The sequence below is a fragment of the Chiloscyllium plagiosum genome, unplaced genomic scaffold (genome assembly GCF_037043375.1).
Source record: "Chiloscyllium plagiosum isolate Xiang-an unplaced genomic scaffold, Cpla_swu_hap1 HiC_scaffold_26, whole genome shotgun sequence".
Classification (NCBI taxonomy): Eukaryota; Metazoa; Chordata; class Chondrichthyes; order Orectolobiformes; family Hemiscylliidae; genus Chiloscyllium; species Chiloscyllium plagiosum.
Genome location: NW_028270164.1, coordinates 40,507,009 through 40,531,537, shown reverse-complemented (window position 1 = coordinate 40,531,537; position 24,529 = coordinate 40,507,009). Strand labels below are relative to the sequence as shown.

Below are 24,529 nucleotides of genomic sequence, written 5' to 3'. Positions count from 1 at the left end.
ATGCCCATCAGCCATGATTGAATGGCGGAGTGGACTCGATGGGCCAAATGGTCTTACTTCCGCTCCTATGTCTTATGGTCTTATTTTCGTGAATGTCCACTGCTTTCGGTTTTGCATTCTGCTTAAAGCAATTAATGCAGAGTAGTAAATGTACAGATTCAACTGTCTGTAAAAACAAATTTAATTTAGGAAGGAAAATCTATTTCATGCAAGACTCTAAATTTGCTTAACTTTCCACATATGAATGCAAGAAAAATTCTTTAACCATTAAAAATGTCAAAGAAATTCAACTTTACACTCAACTTTTTAATTAGTGAAAAATAAAATTATTTTTAACATTCTTTGCAGAGAGTCAAGAAGCAGAATCATTGCTGGTGATAATTAAATATGTGTTAATAATTTATGGCTTGGTAGACTGAGCATGTTTTAAAAGAAGATTTGTTTAAATTTTAAGTGAGACCTGTCTGAAGTAAACCATTAAGAATTCAGTCTTCAGGTTTCTCGCTATTGTTCTGGAATAGGCAAAGGACTTGTAAACTCTCACGCTATGAGGGGACACAATTTTTTTATTTCAAAAATATGCTTTATTCATAAAAATCTTTATATATAATACACACACAGTCACTAAAGCAGTTCAGTTATGTACAGTCTTAGCATAATGAGGAGAAATTAACATTGGAATTTGACTCTCCCGACAGTCCCAAAAGCCCAAGGCATTTCTTACTTAAATAAAGTATATTTGAGGCACTGGGAGGGTTCGATAACTGAACAGACCCTGATTAGCCTTTAGCAGTAAGACATTTGACAGTGGTCTTTCCCCAGTGTACCTTGGCTTTAGTACATCTCTCAGCACACAGTCCCTGGACCTTGGAAGATGCCAGTCTGCAACACTCAGTTGAAGTCAACTTCTTATTCTGCAAGTTCTGGGGGCAGACCAAAGAATATCTTTCACTGAGTTGCCTCCAGGCACAGTCAATGTTTGTGTTGGTATGCATCCCGGGGAACAGACCATAGAGCACAGAGTCCTGTGGCACAGAACTGCTTGAAATGAACCTCACGAAAAACCACTGCATTTCTCTCCAAACTTCCTTTGCAAAGCCACATTCCAGCAGGAGAATACTCAAGGGCAGTGTGCAGTGGTGCAGAGAGTCCAGGTGTACATGAAGGATCTCACAGTTCATGCCTTTCTCACCACCAACCAAGTGATGTGAGAGGACACATCATTTTGTTCTTCAACTCCTGCATGACGAGACAATCTGCAAAGACAAGATACTGAAAGATGCAAAATGTAGGCATTTTTATTTGTGAAATATACACTGATAAGAATTCATTTATTTTAGCATGTAATTTCAGCAATTGAGGAAAAATGGGAGAATTTGTTTTGGAAGAGCATTGTTATCATTTTGATGCACTAACAGAGTTTACATTGGCAACTTCAATGTTAAATATTTAAAAGAGAAACAAAAAGTTATTCAAAGAAAGCATTTTATTTTTGGCCAGGACTTTGCACTTACATGATCTTTAAGAATCAAAAGAACAGGACTAGGTGTGTATTCGGGCCTTCAATCAAGTCTATTCAATGTGATTCTGGCTGAACTTCTGCCTCAGCCACACTTCATCACCTTCTCCACATTTCTTTGTTCCACTGAGACATCAAATCTATCTATCTTGTACATGCTCAACAAAAGCATTCACAGCCTGCTAGGCAGAGAATTTCACAGATTCCTGGAATGAGTTGACTGCCTTATAAGGAAAGGGTGGAGAGGCTAGGCTTGTATCTGTTGTAGTTCAGAAGAGGAAAAAGCAAGTTGTTTGACATATATAAGATCCCCAAGGATCAGGGTAGCACAGTAGCATTGCTGCCTCACAGGATCCAAGTTCAATTCCACCCTCAGTTGACTGTCTGTTTGGGTTTCCTTCAGGTGCTCCAGTTTCCTCCCATAGTCCAAAGATGTTCAGGTTAAGTGAATTGGCCATGATAAATTGCTCGTAGTGTCTAGGGATGTGCAGGTAAAATAGATTAGCCATAGGGTTACAGAAATAGGGTAGTGGGGGTGGGTATGGGTGGGATGCTTTATGGAGGGTCAGTGTGGACTGGATGGGCCAAACTGTAGGGATTCTATGGAGTTCTTGAAGTGGGTCTTGTTTCAGAGACAAGAATACCACAATTGAGTCAATATTGGTGCTGAAAATCACCCAGTACCCATGTGATTATATCTCATTAAGGGTCAGTCTCTTGAAGAGATAGTTACAGGAGAATGTGGCCTTCAACCTCAGGTAAAGGATTCTTTTATTCTGAATGCTAGAAGTCAGCCTGCCAGCTAGTCAACAAACACTGGATAAAAGAAATCTCTCACTCTGGGTGCTGCCAAACAGTCAGCATCAAAAGGAAACAGGAAAAAGAATTTCATCAATGCTGTCAAGTCAACAATCCAAAAATGGACCACTCTTCCTCATATTCCCCACTCCCTCCCCTCAACAAAAGAAGGATTCTGGGTAATCCAAGATGGAGAAAGAGAAAAAATTGTAGCTGTCAGAGCTGTCTCTTTTTTGAGGTATTTTAGGTGTTGGAGCTGATTTCCTCGAATTCCAAGAGCAGTAATTACTGTTTTATAAGCTGCTGTATTGTTTTGGAACTTGCAGGAACAACAGAGCAAAACAACAGCATTTTAAAAGGGAGGAAGAGAAACAAAGGCAGTGACCATATGGTCAGTGAGAGAGAGAGAAAGAAATCTTCACTGCTGTCTGGCACAGTAATGAATCTGCACAGTTACTGCCTTTGTTATTTGAGTTCAAGTATTCCTGGACATTGGAGTGCATCTAGAAAAATTAACAAATAGCAAAATTCACAGCTGACCTCGGAAGAACCTGTATGGAAGAGCTCACAGCACAGGAGCAGATAAGTGCATGGTTTTTAAATGTAACCTTGCTGTCCTTTTTTAATAATGAATAGAGTGGGTTCGTTTTGGTTACATGTTTTAATTGAGATCTGTCTCGTAATTAAAGATCTAATACATAGGTACTGTGTTAACCTGGAGCAGTAAGATTGTGCTATTTTTCTGGGACTACAGATTGTTAAAGTGCAAAGATAGCCAATAGTAAAGTGATGTGCTCTTCCTGTCAGATTTGGGAGTTTATGGATAATTTCCATGTTACTGATGATTATGTTGGCAGTAAGTGTGTTTGGTTGTGAATCCTATCAGATTACATTGATCAGATAGGGCAGCAGTTAGAGGCAATGAGGAATTACAGGAGCTAGAGAATGTGATGGATGGTAATTATAGGAAGGGACAAAAACCATAGATACAGTCAGATAGATGGGTTACTGCCAGGAAAGGTTGGAGAAAGAGGCAGGTAATGCAGGAGTCCCTTTAGCTAGCCTCATCTCAAACAAGTATGCTGGTTTGGAAAATGTAGGGGGTGATGGACTCTCAGGGGAATGTAGCACGACCAGCCAAGTTTCTGGTACCAAAACTGCCTCTAAGGAAATGAGGGGTACGTCGAGTTCCAATCAATCAAATGTGATAGAGGATTCTCTAGTTAGAGACACAGACAGATGTTTCTGCGGCCAACAGCAAGAAATCAGAATGGTGTGTTTCCAAGATCAAGGATATCTTTGAGAGAGTGCAGAATATTCTCAAAGGAGAGTGGGACCAGCAGGAGGTTGTTGTACACATTGAAACTAATGACATAGGACGGAAAAACATGAGATTCTGAAGAGTGAATATAGAAAGTTAGGCAGGAATTTAAAAAGGAGTTCCTTGAGGGTAGTAATATCTGAATTACCCGGTGCTATGAGCTAGTGAGGGTAGGAATAGGAGGATAGAGCCGATGAATGAGTGGCTGGGGAGGTGGTGCAAGAGAGAAGTGTTCACATTTTTGGATCATTGGAATCTCTTCTGGGTAGAAGTGAGCTGTATAAAAAGGACGATTTGCACCTGAATTGGAAGGGGACTAATATACTGGCAAGGAGAATTGCTCAAGCTGCTCGGGAGAATTTAAACTAGTAAGAAGGGGAGATAATGAGGAAAGTGATCAGTCTGAGACTGGTACATTTGGGAAAAGAGGCAAGTCAAACAGTCAGCGTAGGCAGGGACAAAGCAGAGAACAAGGTCGGACTGATAAATTAAACTGCATTTTTTTCAATGCAAGAGGCCTAACAGGGAAGGCAGATAACTCAGGGCATGGTTAGGGACATGAGACTGGGATATTATAGCAATTACAGAAACATGGCTCAGGGATGGACAGGACTGGCAGCTTAATGATCCAGGATATAAATGCTAGAGGAAGGATAGAAAAGGGGGCAAGAACAGGAGGAGGAGTGGTGTTTTTGATAAGGGAAAGCATTATGACAGTACTGAGGGAGGATATTCCTGGGAATATGTCCAGGGAAGTTATTTTGGTGGAACTGGGAAATAAAAAAGGGATGATCACCTCATAGGAATTGTACTATAGATGCCCCCAATAGTCAGTGGGAAATTGAAAAACAAATTTGTAAGGAGATCTCAATTATCTGTAAGAATAATAGAATGGTTATGGCAGGGAATTTTAATTTTCCAAACATAGACTGGGACTGCCACAGTGTTAAGGGTTTAGATGGAGAGGAATTTGTTAAGTATGTACAAGAAATTTTTCTGATTAAGTATGTGGATGTAAAGAGAAGGTGCAAAACTTGACCTATTCTTGGGAAATAAGGCAGGGCAAGTGACTGAGATGTCGGTGGGGGAGAACGTTGGAGCCAGCGACCATAATTCTATTAGTTTAAAAATAGTGATGGAAAAAGATAGACCAGATTGAAAAGTTAAATTTCTAAACTGGAGGAAGGCTAATTTTGATGATATTAGACAAGAACTTTCAAAAGCTGATTGGGGGCAGATGTTCACAGGTAAAGGGACGGCTGGAAAATGGGAAGCCTTCAAAAAGGGACAAGAGTCCAGAGAAAGTATATTCCTGTTAGGGTGAAAGGCAAGGTTGGTAGGTGTTGGGAATGCTAGATGACCAGAGAAATCGAGGTTTGGTTAAGAAAAAGAAGAAAGCATATTGGCAGCAGAGATCAAGTTAATCCTTTGAAGAATATAAAGGCTGTAGGAGTATACTTAAGAGGGAAATCAGGAGGGCAAAAATGGGATATGAGATAGCTTTGATAAATGGGATTAAGGAGAATCCAAAGGAATTTTATTATATTAAGGACAAAAGGATAGTTAGGGAGTGAATAGGACCCCTCAAAGATCAGCAAGGCGGCCTGTGTGTTGAACCGCAGGAGATGGGGGAGATACTAAATGAGTATTTTGCATTAGTGTTTAGTGTGGAGAAGGACATGCAAGATATACAATGTTGGGAAATAGATGGTGACATCTTGAAAAATTCTGAGAACAGCAACAAGAGATCATCATTGATTTAATTGGCCTGACTAAAGCACATGATCTCATCTTTTTGGATGTCAGTCCTGCAACTATCTTGATTGGGAGAATTGAAATAGATGCTCTCAAAACCAAGCACTGCTGTTTCATAACCCCAGTGCTACTTACAATCTACCACTCAGTATTTATTCAAAGATCAACAGCCCTCTAGTATGAGTATTAAATACCACCAAGATGGAAAACTCTTCTACTTTATTTGGTTCTGTTCCAAAACTAAACTGATCAGCTTAGATGTACAGGGCCTGTAGATTGTATGCGGCTGCAGAACCATTGCCCACTGTATACCAGATTTGCAATTTGCTCTCAATTTCTTCAATTCTGCATTTTAGATATTCAGCCTTTCTTGATGGTTGTCAAAATCAATATTTACATCGGCCCAGACCTGCTCAGTCATCTATTCCATTTTCCATTGTTGTTGATAGAGTGTCTCAGGAATATGTTGAACATGTTGAACAAAGTTCGCAGATCACACAAAGATGAGCAGTAAAGCAAAGTGAGTAAAGGACACTGAAAGTCTGCAGAGGGATATACATAGGTTGAGTGGTCAAGAGTCTGGCAGATGAAGTACAATGTTGGTAAATGTGAGGTCATCCTTTGGTAGAGTAACAGCAAAATGAACTATTACTTAGATGATGAAAAATTGCAGGATGCTGCTGCTCAGAGGGACCTGGATGTCCTTGTACATAAATCGCAGAAGGTTGCTCTGCAGGTGCAGCTGGGAATTAAGAAAGCAAATGGAATATTGTCCTTCATTGCGAGAGGGATGGTGTTTAAAAACAAGGAGGTTATGTTGCAGCTGCAGAGGGCGCTGGTGAGGCCATACCTGAAATACTGTGTCCAGTTTTGGTCTCCTCACTTGAGATAGGATATACTGGCATTAGAGGGGATGCAGAGGAGCTTCACTAGGTTGATTCCAGAGTTAAGAGGATTGGCTTATGCAGAGAGATTGAGTAGACTGTGACTATACTCATTGGAACTTAGAAGAATGAGGGCTATTTCACAAAAACATATATCACTATAACGGGAATAGATAAGAAGTAGGGGAAGCTGATTGCACTGTCAGGTAAAACTAGGACTAGGGGGTGTAGCTTCAAAAATAAGGGGGGACAGATTTAGGATTGCATTCAGGAGGAAATTTTTCACCCAAAGAGTTGCAAATTTGCTGAACTCCCTGCCCAGTGAAGCAGTCAAGGCTATCTCATTGAACGTTTTGAAAGCAAAGATAGATTTTTGAACAGCAAAGGAATTAAGGGTTATGGTAAGCAGGCAGATAAGTGGAGCTGAGTCCAGGAAAAAATCAGTCATGATTTTATTTATTGGCCGAGCAGGCTCAAGGGGCCAGATGACCTATACCTGCTCCTATTTCTTAATGTTCTTATTTCACAAAACGTGGCAACTACCTCATTCAAAGATTACCATTGACAGAGAAATCCAACAGCAGATCAACTGTGCTAACTCATTTGTATTCATAGACTTACATCAAAGATAGCTGATGTTTTCATAACCACTTGGTTCTGTCAATATAACTGTAAACTTGCAGGACTTCAACTGTGATAATTATAGCTTGTGGAAACAGACATGCAGCATTAATATTAAGTCAACCAACAGTGAATTAGAAACCACCCATCTTTTGGAACTGCAGATTGGAGTTGCAAAAAACTAAATTCCTAGGGATCTAAATGTCTGATAGCTTGACAGTTCCACTGTGATCAGCCACCAGGTTTATTCTGAAGATTCCAAATGAGTACCAGACCTCTATTAAAGGGGATCCTACCCTTTCGAAAGGTCTACATTACATCCCCAAATGGTATATTACTTCACCAAATACTTCCAGCAGCTTTAAACCCTTTTTCTCAAATGTCTAAAGACCACAAGTTGTATTCTTAAAAAAATCCCCAGCAGCATTTTTACATGTGCAACTGTCTCAATGAATCATGAGTGAACAAAAAATTCAACATGACACACTTCTTCCACCCATTCTCCTTTCCCCTACCAAGTTAAAAGTGGAAGCTTCCAGAATTTGTGAACAGTTCTGGACATACACACCTTCGGAAGGATGCATTAGTCATGCAGAAAGTGCAATGGAGGTTTACAACAATGATACCTGGACTTAGTTATGAGGAGAGTTAAATCAAATTAGAATTATTTTCTCTAGAACTTTGAAGGTTAAGGGGTAATCTGACCAAAGTCTTCAAGATAACAACAGGAAAAGACAGGATAGATAAAGATAAACTGTTTCCACTGACTGGGGATTCTAGAAATCGGCAACATAGTCTGAGAATTAGGGCCAGACCATTCAGGACAGATGTTAGGAAGCACTTCTACACACAAAGGGTGGTAGATTCCACCAATGGCAATGTATGCTGGATCAGTTGTCTATTTTAAATCTGAGATTGATACATTTTTTGTTAAGCAAAGGTATTAAATTATATGGGTCAAAGGCAGGTATATGATAATCTCAGCCATGATCTCACTGAATGATGTTAAAATTCACACAACACCAGGTTATAGTCCAATAGGTTTATTTGGAAGCACTAGCTTTCAGAGCACCGCTCCTTCATCAGGTAGCTATGGAGCTACTTTGGAATTCCTACTTTGGAAATAGAACCAGTCAGACTCGAGCTTGGGATACAGACAGACTCTAACCCCACACCTTTAATGCATTGTCTGAGCTAAGATGTCACCTTTTTTTTATAAAACTTACAGTTTTGTCAAGAATGTGACTTGAAAGAAGTTCTGGGATTTACAGATTAATGAGCCAAAACCTGCAACCCATGCTCAAAAATGAAAGACTTAACAGCAATCTAGGTTTGTTCAATATATTGTATCAGTTGCATGTATGACACTATGATCTTTTGCTATAAATTCTGTGTCTTATAATCCTGCTCCAAAGCTACCCGAGGAAGGAGCAGTGCTCTGAAAGCTAGTACTTCCAAACAAACCTGTTGGACTTTCAACTGGTGTTGTGTGATTTTTAAACTTTATCCACCCCAGTCCAACACCGACAACTCCAAATCATCACTGATGGAACAGACTCAAGCAGCTGAATGGTCTATTTCTGTGCCTATGTTCCTAATTAGGAGAGTTGTGCCATTTTGGCTAAGAGATGGAGCCCTTCTGTCTCCTCAAAAATTCAGATACACATCTACAAAAGTGCAATCATCTGTTTCTCCTTTTGTGTTCAGATTTTAAACTTAACACTTGATCTGCACCCCTGGTCTCCGTGGTTATAAGACCCAATGGCCAGCTGTGGCACAATTATTATTACTCCGTTTCTTTGAATTACAGAGACAGTTTAAAGCAAAGCTACCTTGCAAAACCTCATATGTCTAACACAAACAACTTTGACATGACTTCTCATGGAAAAATACCTTCTTTGAAATAGCAAGAAATGAAACACAACTTTTTATATGTCATTAAAATAAAAGCCAAGTTATTGCAGATGCTGGAGATCTGACACAGAAACTGAAAGTGCTGAAGAAACTCAGCAGGTCTGGCAGCATCTGTGGAGAGAGGGACAATTAATATTTCGATTCTGGATTAGTGGTGCTGGAAGAGCACAGCAGTTCAGGCAGCATCCAAGGAGTAGCGAAATCGACTTTTCGGGCAAAAGCCCTTCATCAGGAATAAAATATTTCGAGTCCAACATAACGGAAGAAGGGACCTAAAATTTTCTGAAGTTATCCCCAATACCTCAGAGGAAATCAGATTATTTCTAAACTCTTAAATCCTTAAAAATCCCAAATTTGACTGTATGGAGTTACATGCTGACGATAGTGCAGTTACAGAGAACCACAACAATTCCAGGATAGAAAGAATAAATTGCTCGGACTCTGCTGAAAGTGCCTCCTGACAGACTGCAGGTACAAACGAAATCCGGCTGTGATTTTATTTTCTCCACAATTAGAAAGCTAGGTGAAGCTCATTAAGTAAAGGCCTTTCATGTTGCAACTATCAAAAGTGAAATCAAACCCTGAATAGCAGCTTCAGAAAGAGCATCCTGGAGACTTAAAATAAGTTCTTTGTGAGTGACCATGATTAGAGCTGAGTTTACAAAGCACTAATGAAGCTTTTTTCTGTGAGAACCACTTAGATCTTAGATTAATGCATTAACTCTGGATTCTCAGGAACTACTAATGAGAACAGCATCAAGCCTCAGGGATGAACGGCCCTAAGTGGTGAACAAAATTCAGTTAAAGTGAATTAAGTGTGAACTTTCGTGATCTCAGTTCCATGGTAAACTAAATTGTTTTTCCAATTATACTTAAAATCTTCAAAGCAGTAATGAACATATACTGCATTCTGAAGGAACAAACATTTAACCCTGCCTTGGTTAATCTGTAACCTTTTCAGCATTTAAAATGGGACAGAATACCATGTCAGTCATTCTAAAACAATAAAAACTGCAGCATATTGCATGATCCCAGGTGTATAGTCACTTAAGTACTTTTTGAAATATAGTCCCTATCTAAGAGCCTTGGTGAGTTTCTGCTCTTGTAGGTAGTACACATTGCTACTCCCTGAGGCACTGGACGTCTGTGGATGTAGGATCAATCAAGTGGGCTGCTTTCTCCTGGATGGTCATAGAGTCATAGTCATAGAGATGTACAGCATGGAAGCAGACCCTTCGGTCCAACCCGTCCATTCCGACCAGATATCCCAACCCAATCTAGTCCCATCTGCCAGCACCCGGCCCATATCCCTCCACACCCTTCCTATTCATATACCCATCCAAATGCCTCTTTGCAATTGTACCAGCTTCCACCACATCCTCTGGCAGCTCATTCCATACACATACCACCCTCTGCATGAAAAAGTTGCCCCTTCAGTCTCTTTTATATCTTTCTCCTCTCACCCTAAACCTATGCCCTCTAGTTCTGGACTCCCCGACCCCAGGGAAAAGACTTTGCCTATTTACTCTATCCAGGCCCCTCATAATTGTCTTGAATTCTGTTGGAGCTGCATCCAAGCAAGTGAAGAATATTGTACCACATTCCTGACTTCTGCCTTGTTGATGTCGGGCAGGGTTTGGGAGTCTCTCGTTAAGATTCCCAGCCTGTGACCTGCTCTTGTAGTTGCAGTACTTTTCGGACAAGACCAGTTCAATTTCTGGACGAAAGTGAGGACTGCAGATGCTGGAGATCAGAGTCAAGATTAGAGTGGTGCTGAAAAAGCACAGCAGATCAGGCAGCATCCGAGGAGCAAGAAAATCAATGTTCGGGCAGAATTCAAAACAATTGACACCATCCAGGAGAAAGCAGCCCACTTGATTGATCCTACATCCACAGACGTCCAGTGCCTCAGGGAGTAGCAATGTGTACTACGTACAAGAGCAGAAATTCACCAAGGCTCCTTATATAGGGACTACATTCCTGATGAGGGGCTTTTGCCCAAAACATCGATTTTCTTGCTCCTTGGATGCTGCCTGACGTGCTGTGCTTTTCCAGCACCATTCTAATCTCAGTTCAATTTCTGGTCAATTGTAACCACTAGGACATTGATAGTGGGATATTCAGTAATGTTGATGCCATTGAATGTCATGGTGGAAAAGTTAGTACACTCTTGCTGGAGAAGGTCATTGCCTGGTAGCAATGTAGCACAAATGTTACCTGCCACTTTTTCAGCCAATTAGGACAGGGGCTGATTCTGTGTCTGAGGAGTTGTGAATGTTGCTGAATATTATGCATTCAACAGTGAACATCCCCACTACTGACCACATGATAGATAAGGTCATTGATGAGGTAGCTGAATATGGTTGAGCCTCGGACATTATCCTGAGGAACTGCTGGAGAGATAGCCTGAAGCTGAGATGACTGACCTCCAACAACCACGACCATCTTCCTTTGTGCTGGGTATGAATCCAACCAGCAGAGAGTTTTCCCCCAATTTCCAGTGATTCCATTTTTGTTAGGGCTCTTTGATGCCATACTCAGTCACATGCAGATTTGATGTTAAGGGCCATCACTATCACCTCACGTCTGGGATTCAGCTCTTTTCTCCATGTTTGAATAAAGGCTGTAATGAGATCAGTAGCTGAGAGGGCTTGGCGGAACCTAAACTGGGCATCAGTGAGCAGGATTATTGCTGAGCAGTTAGGAGGCAATGGCCTAGTGGTATTATCACTGGACTCTTAATCCAGAGACCCAGGTAATGTTCTAGGGACCGGAGTTCCAATCCCACTCTGGCAGGTGGTGGAATTTGAGTTCAATTTAAAGGAAATCTGGAATTAAGAGGCTAAATAATGACCATGAATCCATTGTCAATTGTCAGAAAAACCCATTTGGTTCATGAATGTCTTTTAGGGAAGGACATCTGCCATCCTTACCTGGTCTGGCCTCAATGTGACTCCAGACCCACAGCAATGGGGTTGACTCTTACCTGTGCTCTGGGAAATTAAGGATGAGCAATAAATGCTGGCCTAGCCAGTGATATCCTCATCCCATGAATGAATTTAATTAAAAAAAATGTGCTGCTTCCATCACTTTACTGATGATCAAGAGGAGACTGTTGGCTGTGATTAGATTTGTCCTACTTTTTGATTAAGGACATACTTGTGAAATTTTCTATGTTGTCAGATATATGTCAATGTAATTGCTGCACTGGAACAGCTTTGCTAAGGGAGCAGCATGTTTTAGAGCACAGTTCTCAAGTACTATTGTTGGAAGGTTTTCAGGAACCATACCTTTGCAATATCCCATACCTCCAGTTTTTTCCTGATCTCATGCGAGTGAAAATTGTTATGAATGCTTCAGCCTTATCTATTGCACTGATATGGTGGGCTCTTCCACAGTACCTCATGGATGCCCAATCTTGAGTTGCTTGATCCGTTTGAAGTCTATCCTATTTAGAATGGTAATAGTGCCACACAACTCGATGGAGGGTATTTTCAATGTGAAAACAGACTTTATCTTCAAAAGGACTGTACTTGTACTGATACTGTCAGGAACAGATACACGTGTGGCAGTCAGATTGGTGAAGATGAGGTCAAGTATGTTTTTCGCTCTTCTTGGTTCCCTCATCACCTGCTGCAGGCCCACTCTAGCAGCAGGCGCACTATAGCTGCAGGCACAGTCTAGTAGCAGGCCCACTCTAGCTGTAGGCCCCGTCTGGCAGCTCTGTCCTTTGGACCCAATCAGCACTGCTGCTATCGAACCACTCCTGATGGTGGACATTGAAATCCCCCCATCCAGAATACATTTTGCAACCTTACCATTCTCAGTGCTCTCTCCTAGTGTTGTTCAACATGGAGGAGTGCTGATTCATGAATCAAGGGAGGACAGAATGTTATAATCAGCAGGAAATTTCCTTGGCCATGCTTTCACATAATGCCATGAGAATTGATTGGACCTGGAATCAATGTTGAGGACACCCAGGGAACTCACCCAGGGACTGCATACTATTTTTTGTCACTTTGCTGGCCCTGTCCTGCTCAGAGGAATATAGAATCTCTACAGTGGGGAAGCAAGCCATTCAGCCCATGGAGTCCACACTGACCATCTGAAGAGCATCCACTCAGACCCACACTCCTCTATCCTATCTTTATAACCCTGCATTTACCATGGCTAATTCACTTAACCTTCACAAGTTTGGACCGTCAGAGAAAACCCACACAGCCATGGGGAGAATGGGCAAATTGCACAAAGACAGTCGTCCGAGGGTGGAATCAAACCTGGGCACTCTGCACTGTGACGATGCAGTGTTCACCACTGAGTGCTGCCCCTAGTTAGTGGGACTGAAATAGTTTCCAATACAATTACACAACATTTTGAATAAAGTTAAGATTTTTTTGTTCTCTGGCATAAAAAATATACATATTGCTACCCTCATCATCACTGCTGTCTTTTCATTATATATAATATATATCCTCTGATTGATTATTTAATATATTAAAGACATTTCCAACATCTGAGGAAAGAGAAAATTTTTCTATTTTAGTTTGATAAAAAGGTGCAACTAAAGATGCATTCTAATTTATTCTTTGCACACTACCTCATTGTTCCTGTTTTGAAAATCAGCAGCTCAAAATCTGAGTGAATGGATAACTGCTTTGCACTACCTTGGATATGACTGAGCTGTGAGGAGTTCATTGATGGTTCTCTCGTTCGATCTTGCCTGTCAGAGTTAACTGCTGGAGATAAGATGACTAGGACAGGGACAGAATAGAAGTGTGTGATAGAATCAATCAAAACAGAAATAGGTTTTGTAACAGGGTCTGTCTACTGAGGATTCACAGCTCTTCATGAAACCCTTTGATTGTGCACTTGAGCAAACCAGATTGTATTTACTTATATCAGCCATGACAGTCAATCACTTCACAAGCAGTTGTTTTTCAGACAGGTAACAACTAAAGCTAAAGAATTACAGCAACCGTTTTTTGAAAACTAAGAATCCTGATTATGAGGATAAATAACACACAGTTAGAAAGTTAAATTGCAAAATGAATCTCTAGTTTTCAAGGGATTTGGATATTTGGAAGCAAAACCAGACTAGCATATCATGTAAGGATCATATTAGATTCATTAGTCAATATTACCCAAAGGCTAAATTCTCAACTCGATTTAATTGCATGTAAATTATTCTATCCCCATAGCTGAAGAGTTAAGCTGCTCAGAAGCCAGAGATTGCACAGCGGTAATTAAAATTTTATATTGAGATTCCTTGATCATCACAGCAGTCTCTATAGCTCAATCATTGGGAAAATGACTGCTAATTTTTAACAATAGAAAAATAATCCATTGGGCTTGACCAGAAGTGGTTAATAACCTTGAACTCTGACAATTAACATACATAAGAAATTTCACTCCAGATGTAACGAAAAGCTAGCTCCAAGCATTCTGACCAGTCGAGACAGATGGTATCACTGCAACGTTGAGACTTGTTAATTAATTCGTACACTAATCACAAGATTTTATGGATTTCAAATGATCACGTAAAAATAAAGAGCAGCTGATAATTGTTTCAAAAAAATGTGATGTTGAATGCTCTCACAGTCAAGAACAGTCATGCTAAGAGAGATATTAAAATTTTATCTATAATAAACCAGAAACAAAATCGCATTAGAGCTTTCTAATCTAGCTCTAACCACAGAAACGTTGAAATCTTAGAAAATCCATTTCCTTCGAATGCTACTGGCTAAGAATGTGATTGCTTAATTTTCATGTAGATGCAATTTTTTTAAAAAAACTGTGAAATGAAAAGAAATCTTCCTTATCAATTTGTGTGAGGATAATTATTCTTGTAACAATATTTGTTTAAAGAACAAGGGATTGCAGTTTTAATTAAGCAGTTAAGAGAACTAGCCAAGTGGATCATAAACTAAATTATCTGCTGTGTAGACCATTCTCTGTGTTTTTCTCTCAACTATATTAGTTTTACCTTGAAGGGACAGTATTGACTCACTGATGTGCTGTAAGAGAATAGAAGAAAGCGGGTGAAATAATAATTGAAAAAGAGTTCTGAGTGTGACAAACAAGAAGATGGACGTTTTTTTTAAAGCACCTTACCATGTCACTGGAAAAGATTTTACATGATTCAGATGAAGAATCATTTTGAAGTGCAGTAAATGTCGCCCATTTCGGATTTTTGTCTACTGGACCCACAAACCGCAGATGAGATGTAAAGCCATTTAAATCTATTTGTGGCTATCAATAAGGCGTCAGCCATGATACTGACCTGCTCTTTCTGCATTATTCAGGTGGAATATTGATCAGCCACTGTTTCAGCTGGATACAATGACAAAACCTAACACAATCAGTTCCAAATCAGCCTACTTCTAATTTGATTGGTTGTAGGATTACAAGCTCAAGGACAATAGTTTGTTCATTTAAATATTTGAATTGGTTCATTTTACTTCCCTTCCAGCTTTAGCACGAAGCAACAGACTTTCCAAGCTATAGTAATTGAAATGAGGGCAGGTGGATCCCATTGACTATGAGATCCTTGTTTGAGGTTGTTAACCTGGGTCAATCAGGGAGTCCTGACTGACAGATCTCAACAGACAATTCAGAGAGTCTCCTCATCCTAGGGACTAGGTCTGAACTAGTTTGTCAGAGACTATGTACTGTGCACATGTAAATAAAGGGTGACTTGGTGATGGGATACTGATCTCTGTCAAGTTAATTTACAAGGCTTTGGGAAATTTAGCATTTAGAGGAAGATGAGGGAGCAAGTGGAGAGGTAAATGTTTTTCCAACACTGCTTGTGGGTCAAGAGGAGTCAGAGTGCTACTTCCCAGTCTAAGCTGTTATCCTCTCTCTCAGAAGATCCTACCCCACCATTTATTTCCACAACCTTGGCCCAATCTCTTTCTTTCTGAAGTCTTCTAAACATCTATCTCTACTAATTATCCAACTCTCCATACTTTGCTGTACACAACCTTTCTTATAATCTCTAGCCTGGCTGCTGAAAACCGACATCCTCTGCGTTTCTTTCATTCTTCTGCAGAATGCTGAACTTCCTTATTGTGTTAAAAAATTAAAAATTTAATTTCTAAAAATGGAAGTGCTCAGCAGATGAGGACAACAGCTGAAGACAGCAAAACTAAACCAATGTTTTATTAGAATGACTTCTGATCAGAAATGGAAAAAAGTTAAGAGATGTAACAGGACCCTCAGTCAGTGCTTGGACTTAAGGAGAATATTTCCTGTGAGGAAATACTGAGCAATTTGGGCCTATGCTCATCAGAGCAAGGAGGCAATGGCTGAGTAGTATTGTTGCTAGACTATTAATCCAAAAACTCAGTTACAATCCCAGGAACATGGGTTCAAATCCCACCACGGCAGAAGAATTCAATTGTAAAAAATCTGGAATTAAGAGTCTAATGATGCCCATTAATCCATTGTTGATTGTTGGAAAAAACCCATCTGGTTCACTAGTGTCCTTTAGAGAAGGAAATCTGCCATCTTTACATGATATGGCCTACATGTGACTCCAGACCCACAGCAATGTGGTTGACTCTTAATTGTCCTCTGCGTAATTAGGGATGAACAATAAACGCTTGCCTATCCAGAGATGGCCACATCCCCATGAGTGAATCAAGAAAATGAATGAAAGGTGACCTTGCCATAGCAGAAGTTTGAGTGGGTTTTTTTATTAAATCACAGAATGTGGTCTAGGTCAGCATTTATTGAGGATGGCTAAGAGTTAGATTAGATTACTGATTAGATTAGATTAGATTAGATTACTTACAGTGTGGAAACAGGCCCTTCGGCCCAACAAGTCCACACCGACCCGCCGAAGCGCAACCCACCCATACCCCTACATTTACCCCTTTAACCTAACACTACGGGCAATTTAGCATAGCCAATTCACCTGACCCGCACATCTTTTGGACTGTGGGAGGAAACCGGAGCACCCGGAGGAAACCCACGCAGACACGGGGAGAATGTGCAAACTCTACACAGTCAGTCGCCTGAGTCGGGAATTGAACCCGGGTCTCTGGCGCTGTGAGGCAGCAGTGCTAACCACTGTGCCACCGTGCCGCCTGTGTGCCACCGTGCCACCCGTAACCAACCCCTTGCTGTGGTCTGGGGTTGCATGTAGGCTAGACCAGGTAAGGGTGGCAGATTCCTTCCCTAAAGGACATTAGTGAACCAGATGGGTTTTTCCAACAATCAACAATGGATTAATGGTCATCATGCTGACCTTTCCTGATGAAGAGCTTATGTTTGAAACATCGATTCTCCTGCTCCTCGGATGCTGCCTGACTGGCTGTGCTTTTCCAGCACCACACTCTTCAACTTTGAACTCCAGCATCTGCAGTCCTTACTTTCTCTCTGGATTAATAAGTCAATGCTAACACCACTACACCACCACCTCTTTTCCAATGCTCCCTGTTCAACACGGAGCTCAGGTGGTCAATCAGACAGACTTGCAGGTAAAAAATCTATTCACAAGATAAACACTCAGACTATGGAGTTAAAATTCCATACAGTTTGGAAAAATGTAGATAATTGTGCCCCAGCTGTTTGTCACTTACAAATTTCACTCCATAATATGAACTTCTCAGTTTGAATGTAGGACAACATCATCTGTTACATTGGTTGGCCATGTGAAACTGCTTATAGCATCCAGAAATGTGCAGGCTAGATCGATAGGTCATGGGAAATGCAAGGTTACAGGGATGGGGTGGGTCTGGGTGGGATGCTCTTCAGAGGATCGGTGTGGGCTCGATGGGCTGAATGGCCTGCTTCCACACTATAGAGATTCTATGATTCTATGATCTGATAATGTAGTCATTGCTCAATACTACTTCAGGACACCAGTGACATGATCTCCTTATTCTAAGTAGAGTCGATTTCATAGAATTTCATAGAATCATCTGGCAGCTCATTCCATACAAACACCACCCTCTGCATGAAAAAGTTGCTCTTTAGGTACCTTTTAAATTTTTCCCCTCTCACCCGCAACCTGTGCCCTCTAGTTTTGCACTCACCCAAACTGGGGAAAAGGCCTTGTCTATTTACCCTGTCCATGCCCCTCATGATTTTATAGACCTCTATAAGGTCACCCCTCAGCCTCTGACACTCCAGGGAAAAAAGCCCCAGCCTATTCAGTCTCTCTCTATAGCTCAAATCCTCCAATCATGGCAACATCCTTGTAAATCTTTTCTGAACCCTTTCAAGTTTCACATCATCCTTTCTATAGGAGGCAGACCAGAATTACACACAATATTCCAAAAGTGGCCTAACCAATGTCCTGTACAGCTGCAACATGATCTCCCAACTTCTCTACTCTGACCAATAAAGGACAGCATACCAAACACCTTCATCATTATTCTATCTACCTGTGACTCCACTTTCAAGGAACTATGAATCTGCACTCCAAGATCTCTTTGTTAAACAACACTCCCCAGGACCTTATCGGTAAGTGTATAAGGCCTGCCCTGATTTGCCTTTCCAAAATACAGCACCTCACATTTAGGTTGAACCACAAAGTCAAAACCTCTGACTTGAGGATGACAGTGCAAGTAATGATGCCAAGTTAGTACATATCGGGGCCCTCGAAATGTGCATTCTTGCTTGAGCTCTGGTTGCAACATTTTCCAGAATAAAATGAAACACGGAACAGCTTCTGAAAATGAAGGGTAGTAATGGACAAAAGAAGAGACCATAATATTCAAATTTAAGCCACACATATATTCACCATTAGGAAAGCAAGTGACAGCCAAGCAATGAAGATTCTTCAAGATTCTGTGTACATCGCAAAATGACAGGTGACTTGCGATGGTGGTGTGCAGAAAGAAAATAATGATATTAAACAATCTTCCTGAAACCATAGTACTTGATTTGAAACAAAACATGTTACATTATTGCTGAGGCTTGAAGATATTGACTGAGTTATTGAACAAGAAAATTAAAGCTCGTATGAACACTAGACAATCTTGAACCATTAGTGTGATTTGTATATTAATGAATTAATGATATAAATTTACTCAGCTATTGTTCGTTAATACAGTCAAAATTCAATGTTAAAAAGATAAAAATTTAAAGTGCATTGATAAAAGGAAAGTTTACGGAGTGGCCATCACTTATAATCTATTATTGTAACAAGATTATGCAAAATGATGCAGGCATTGGAGCTGATAGAAAATAATGATCTTTTGTTTTGTTTGAGTTTAGTTAGAGAGTATTTCTTAATAATTTCAATATTTGATATTGCCAACAACAAGAAAGATGGATGATGTAAGTAAATACCAAGAAATCTACTGGCTTGTCCAAATATGTTAATGTACTTTCTTGTACCAGATATGGCATCAAACAGTGTAAAGTTCTCATCCGAATCCTGTTGATTCATTTTCACTTGGGTTCCTTGATCTCAGATCCTGCCTTACTGACAAGGCAGTCAATCCCACCTCACCTTTTAGAGTCATAGTCATAGAGATGTACAGCATGGAAACAGACCCTTTGGTCCAACCCGTCCATGCCGACCAGATATCCCAACCCAATCTAGTCCTACCTGCCAGCACCCGGCCCATATCCCTCCAAACCCTTCCTATACATATACCCATCCAAATGCCCCTTAAATGTTGCAATTGTACCAGCGTCCACCACATCCTCTGGCAGCTCATTCCATACACGTACCACCCTCTGCCTGAAAACATTGCCCCTTAGGTCACTTTTATATCTTTCCCCTCTCACCCTAAACCTATGCCCTCTAGTTCTGGATCCCAACCCCAGTGAAAATACTTTGTCTATTTATCCTATCCATGCCCCTCATAATTTTGTAAACCTCTATAAGGTCACCCCTCAGCCTCCGACGCTCCGGGAAAAACAGCCCCAGCCTGTTCTGCCTCTCCCTGTAGCTCAGATCCTCCAACCCTGGCAACATCCTTGTAAATCTTTTCTGAACCCTTTCAAGTTTCACAACATCTTTCCAATAGGAAGGAGACCAGAATTGCACACAATATTCCAACAGTGGCCTAACCAATGTCCTGTACAGCCGCAACATGACCTCCCAACTCCTGCACTCAATACTCTGACCAATAAAGGAAAGCAGACCAAACCCCTTCTTCACTATCCTATCTATCTGTGACTCTACTTTCACGGAGCTATGAACCTGCACTCCAAGGTCTCTTTGTTCAGCAACACTCCCTAGGACCTTACCATTAAGTGTATAAGTCCTGTTAAGATTTGCTTTCCCAAAATGCAGCACCTCGCATTTAGCTGAATTAAACTCCATCTGCCACTTCTCAGCCCATTGGCCTATCTGGTCAAGATCCTGCTGTAATCTGAAGTAACCCTCTTCGCTGTCCACTACACCTCTAATTTTGGTGTCATCTGCAAACTTATTAACTGTACCTCTTATGCTCGCATCCAAATCATTTATGAAAATGACAAAAAGTAGAGGGCCCAGCACTGATCCTTGTGGCACTCCACTGGTCACAGGCCTCCAGTCTGAAAAACAACCCTCCACCACCACCCTCTGTTTTCTACCTTTGACCCAGTTCTGTATCCAAATGGCTAGTTCTCCCTGTATTCCATGAGATCTAATCTTGCTAATAAATCTCCCATGGAGAACCTTGTTGAATGCCTTACTGAAGTCCATATAGATCATATTCTGAGTTCAGCAATTTTATTTTAGAACAAGGCTGTAGAGGTTTGGTGGTGAGTGATGTTGTTGGGTTCCAAGAGAACCTCAGTAAGCAGATAATTGCTGTTTAAATGCTGTTCGATAACTGTGAATGACACCTGCCATCACTTTGCTGATGATCAAGAATAGATTGATAGGCACTAATTTGTCGAGTTGGATTTCATTTGGTTTTTGTATACAGAATATACTTTGCAATGTTCCATTGTAACTGAACTGGAACAGCTCGATTAGGGGAGCAGCAAGTTCTGGAGCACACGTCTTCATTACTATTGACAGAATGTTATTAGGGCCACCAGCCTTTGCCGTATCCAATGCCTCTAACTGTTTCTTGATATCATGTGAGGTAAAATGAATTGGCTGAAGACTAGCATCTGTGATATTGGATATTATAAATGTGAAGATAGAACCTTATGTCTACAAGAACTGCATGATGATCATTCCTACTGGCACTGTCAGAGACAGGTGCCTCTGCAGCCAGCAGATTGGTAAGGATGAGGTCGTTTGTTTTTCCCTCTTGTTGGATCCCCCACCACCTGCGACAGACCCAGTCTAGCAGTTATGTCCTTTAGGACTTGACCAGCTTAGTCAGTGATTGTGCTGCTGATGTACTCTTGAAGTGGTGAGTCATGGGCCATTTTTGACATTGAAGTCCCCAGCCAGAGTACATTGTGTATCCTTGTCACTCAGCAAGTGCGACAAAGTGCATGGCTGGGAGTAGGGGAGATTGAGATAGAGACAGAAAAATGATACCTGCAAATTAACTATAGATTTCATTGCCCTTTGTTTGACCTAATGTCATGAGACTTCATAGGGTTTGGAGTCAATGTCAAGATCTCCCAGTGAACTCCCTTCTGACTGTCTACCACTGCGCAGCCACCTCTGCTGGGTCTGTCCTGCTGGTGTGACAGGACATATCCGGGGATGATAACGGTGATGTCTGGGACATTTTTTGTAAGGTACGATTACATGACTGTTGCTTGACTAGACTGTCGGCTATGCCTGCCTCTTCATCAGATATGTGGAACAATCAACTTTCTGTAGCTACAACCAGCACCATTCCCCACCATTTCCTCCGCTACATTGATGAATATATCAGCGGCAACTTGTGCTCCCACGAGGAGGTTGAACAGTTCACCAACTTCACGAACACCTTCCACCCCGGTCTCAAATCACCTGGACTATCTCAGACACCTCCCTCCCCTTCCTGGACCTCACTATCTACATTTCCGGTGACCGACTCAACATGAATATCTACTTCAAACCTACCGACACCCACAGCCACCTGGACTAAACCTCCTCCCAGCCCCCCTCCTGTAAAAATGCTACCTCTTACTCCTAATTCCTTCTCTTCTGCTGTATCTGCACCCAGGAAGACCAATTCCACTCCGGAACATCCCAAATGGCCTGCTGCTTCAAGGACCACAATTTCCCCTCCCACATGGTCAACAATGTCCTGCAGCACATCTCCTCCACTTCCTGCACCCCTGCCCTTGAACCCCAGCCCTCCAAATGCAAAAAGGATAGAACTCCCCCTGGTCCTCACCTTCTACCCCACCAACCTCCAGATACAACACATCATCCTCTGCTATTTCCACCACCTACAGTCAGATCCCACCACAGAGATATATTTCCCTCCCCACCTCTTTCAGCATTCCAGCGAGACCATTCCCTCCGCGACTCCCTTGTTAGGTCCATGACCCCCGCCAACCCACCCTCCACTCCCGGCACCTTCCCCTGCAACCGCAAGAGGTGTAAAACCTGCGCTAACACCTCCCCCCGATCTCCATCCAAGGCCCCAAAGGATCCTTCTACATCTGCCAGAGATTTTCCTGCCCATCCAAACCCCTCATCTACTGTGCGCATTGCTCTCAATATGGTCTCTTCTACTTTGGGGAGACAGGATGCCAATTCACGGAACATTTCAGAGAACATCTCTGGGACACATGCACCAACAACCCCACCGGCCTGGGACCGAACACTTTAACTCACCCTCCCACTCCACCAAGGACATGCAAGTCCTGGGCCTCCTCCACCGGCAAACCTTAAATACCCGATGCCTAGAGGAAGAATGCCTCATCTTCCACCTTGGGACCCTCCAACCACACGGGATCAATGTGGATTTCACCAGTTTCCTCATTTCCCCTCCCCCCCACCTTATCCCAGATCCAAGCGTCCAAGGGCACCGCCCTTTTGAACTGTCCTATCTGTCCAGCTTCCTTCCCACGTATCTGCTCCACCCTCCGCTTTGACATACCATCATCACCCCCACCTTCATCTATCTATTACATCCCCAGCTACCTTCCCTCCCAGCCCCTCCCCTCTCCAATTTTCTCTTGGTCCCCTTGGCTCCCCCCACCCCCCCCAACATTCCTGATGAAGAGCTTATGCGTGAAATGTCGACTTTCCTGCTCCTCGGATGCTGCCTGACCAGCTGTGCTTTCTCAGCGCCACACCTTTTGACTCTGATCTCCACCATCTGCTTGTCTGTGAGACAGCTGTCCCAATTATGGCACTAGCTCCCAGATGTTAGTAAGGAGGAATTTACAGGATCGACAGGGCTGCGTTTATGTTTCAAATACAGAAATTGCTGGAAAAGCTCAGCAGGTCTGGCGGCATCTGTGAAGAGAGGATGGACCTGAAACGTTAACCCTGATCGCTCCTCACAGATGCTGCCAGGCCTGTTGAGCTTTTCCAGCAATTTCTGTTTTTGTTTCTGATTTATAGCATCCTCAGTTCTTTTGGTTTTTAGTCTGTGTTTATGGTTTATAGTGCCTTAGTCGATGCCAGATGGATAATTTGGTTTCATTTCCTTTTTATTAAGAGGCTGATTCAACTGAATGGCTTGCTAGGCCATTTCAGAACCTACTATGCTGCTGTGAGTCTGGAGTCGCTTGGAGGCCAGATTTAAGGATGGAGGTTTCAATCCCTAAAGGATGTTAAGGTTTTTATGAAAATTGACAACAGTTTTCTGCTCATCATTTGGCTTTTAATTCTGGATTTTTATTGATTTCAAATCCTACCATCTGGGATTCAAACCTGGATCCCCAGAAAATTAGTTGGGTTTCCTGGATTTTTAGTCCTGCAACAATAACACTAGGCCATCACCAGCCTGTAATTTAACCAGATTTAATGTATTTTTTAAAACATTAATAGAAGCAATAGAAAAGGTTCTCATTCAGCTTCTTGCTGCATGCCACGTATTTCCTTCGTTAATAACTTAAATGAGGGTGCGTGATAGATTCTTATAAAACTTTAACAGTTATTCCAAATTGGTACTCATGGGATTAGGTTGAAGCTGTTCTAATATGAATGCTTCATGAAACTAATTTTCGCTCGTGCAATTTAACACTGTCAGGTCACAAGCTCCAAGTTAAAATGTGGCTATTGACCCCACACTGCCATTTGTTGTGTCAGTTGATTCAGTTTACTCTAACAGAGCCTGGCACCCAGGAGCACTGTCCTAGGCAATGAACCTACTCATTGCTTAGGTATGTACATTGTGATGGCTACCATGAACATTGTCTCAATCTAAGGAAAAAGACACAAAGGCAGAATCAATTAGTAGGGATCACACTAGAGAAAAAATAAAACTCCAACTTCCACTCAGTACCTAAAAATAGTGGTCTTCTGTCAACATGCAGCAAAATGAAAATGACCCAACATCGCATTAAATTGAATGTCTTTAAGTGTGATGTACTAATCATCTGAGATATTGGAAATAAAGTTAAATCAGCTTGATTCTTAACAATGTAAGGTTGTGGCTGCTTTTCAGCTGCAGTTGGTTTGACCTATGTTCACCTCTGTTTGGATGGTGAAAAGATTGACATGTCACGTTCACATCTTCCAGGAGCTACCCAAACATTGTTCTGTCTCAATTTGTGGAGGGGAGCCATCAAAGACCTCATTTACTTTGAGAGATGCAATCATTCAGTTCCATTGAGCAGGTACATCATGCGATTCTCTTGAATACATACTTGGGTAACACAAGCATTACAGCTGAGGATATCAGTGATTGTGCC

General features: G+C 41.6%; 1 long non-coding RNA gene across 2 annotated transcripts in view; it reads right to left on the bottom strand.

The window, feature by feature from the left end:
- Positions 1-578: 578 nt before the first annotated feature.
- Positions 579-24,529, bottom strand: part of LOC122563249 (uncharacterized) — a 45,860-nt gene continuing 21,909 nt past the window's right edge. For both annotated transcript variants that reach the window (XR_015751002.1, XR_015751003.1), the window contains exon 3: positions 579-1,256. This is a non-coding gene — a long non-coding RNA (uncharacterized LOC122563249). The remainder of the gene's footprint in view (positions 1,257-24,529) is intronic.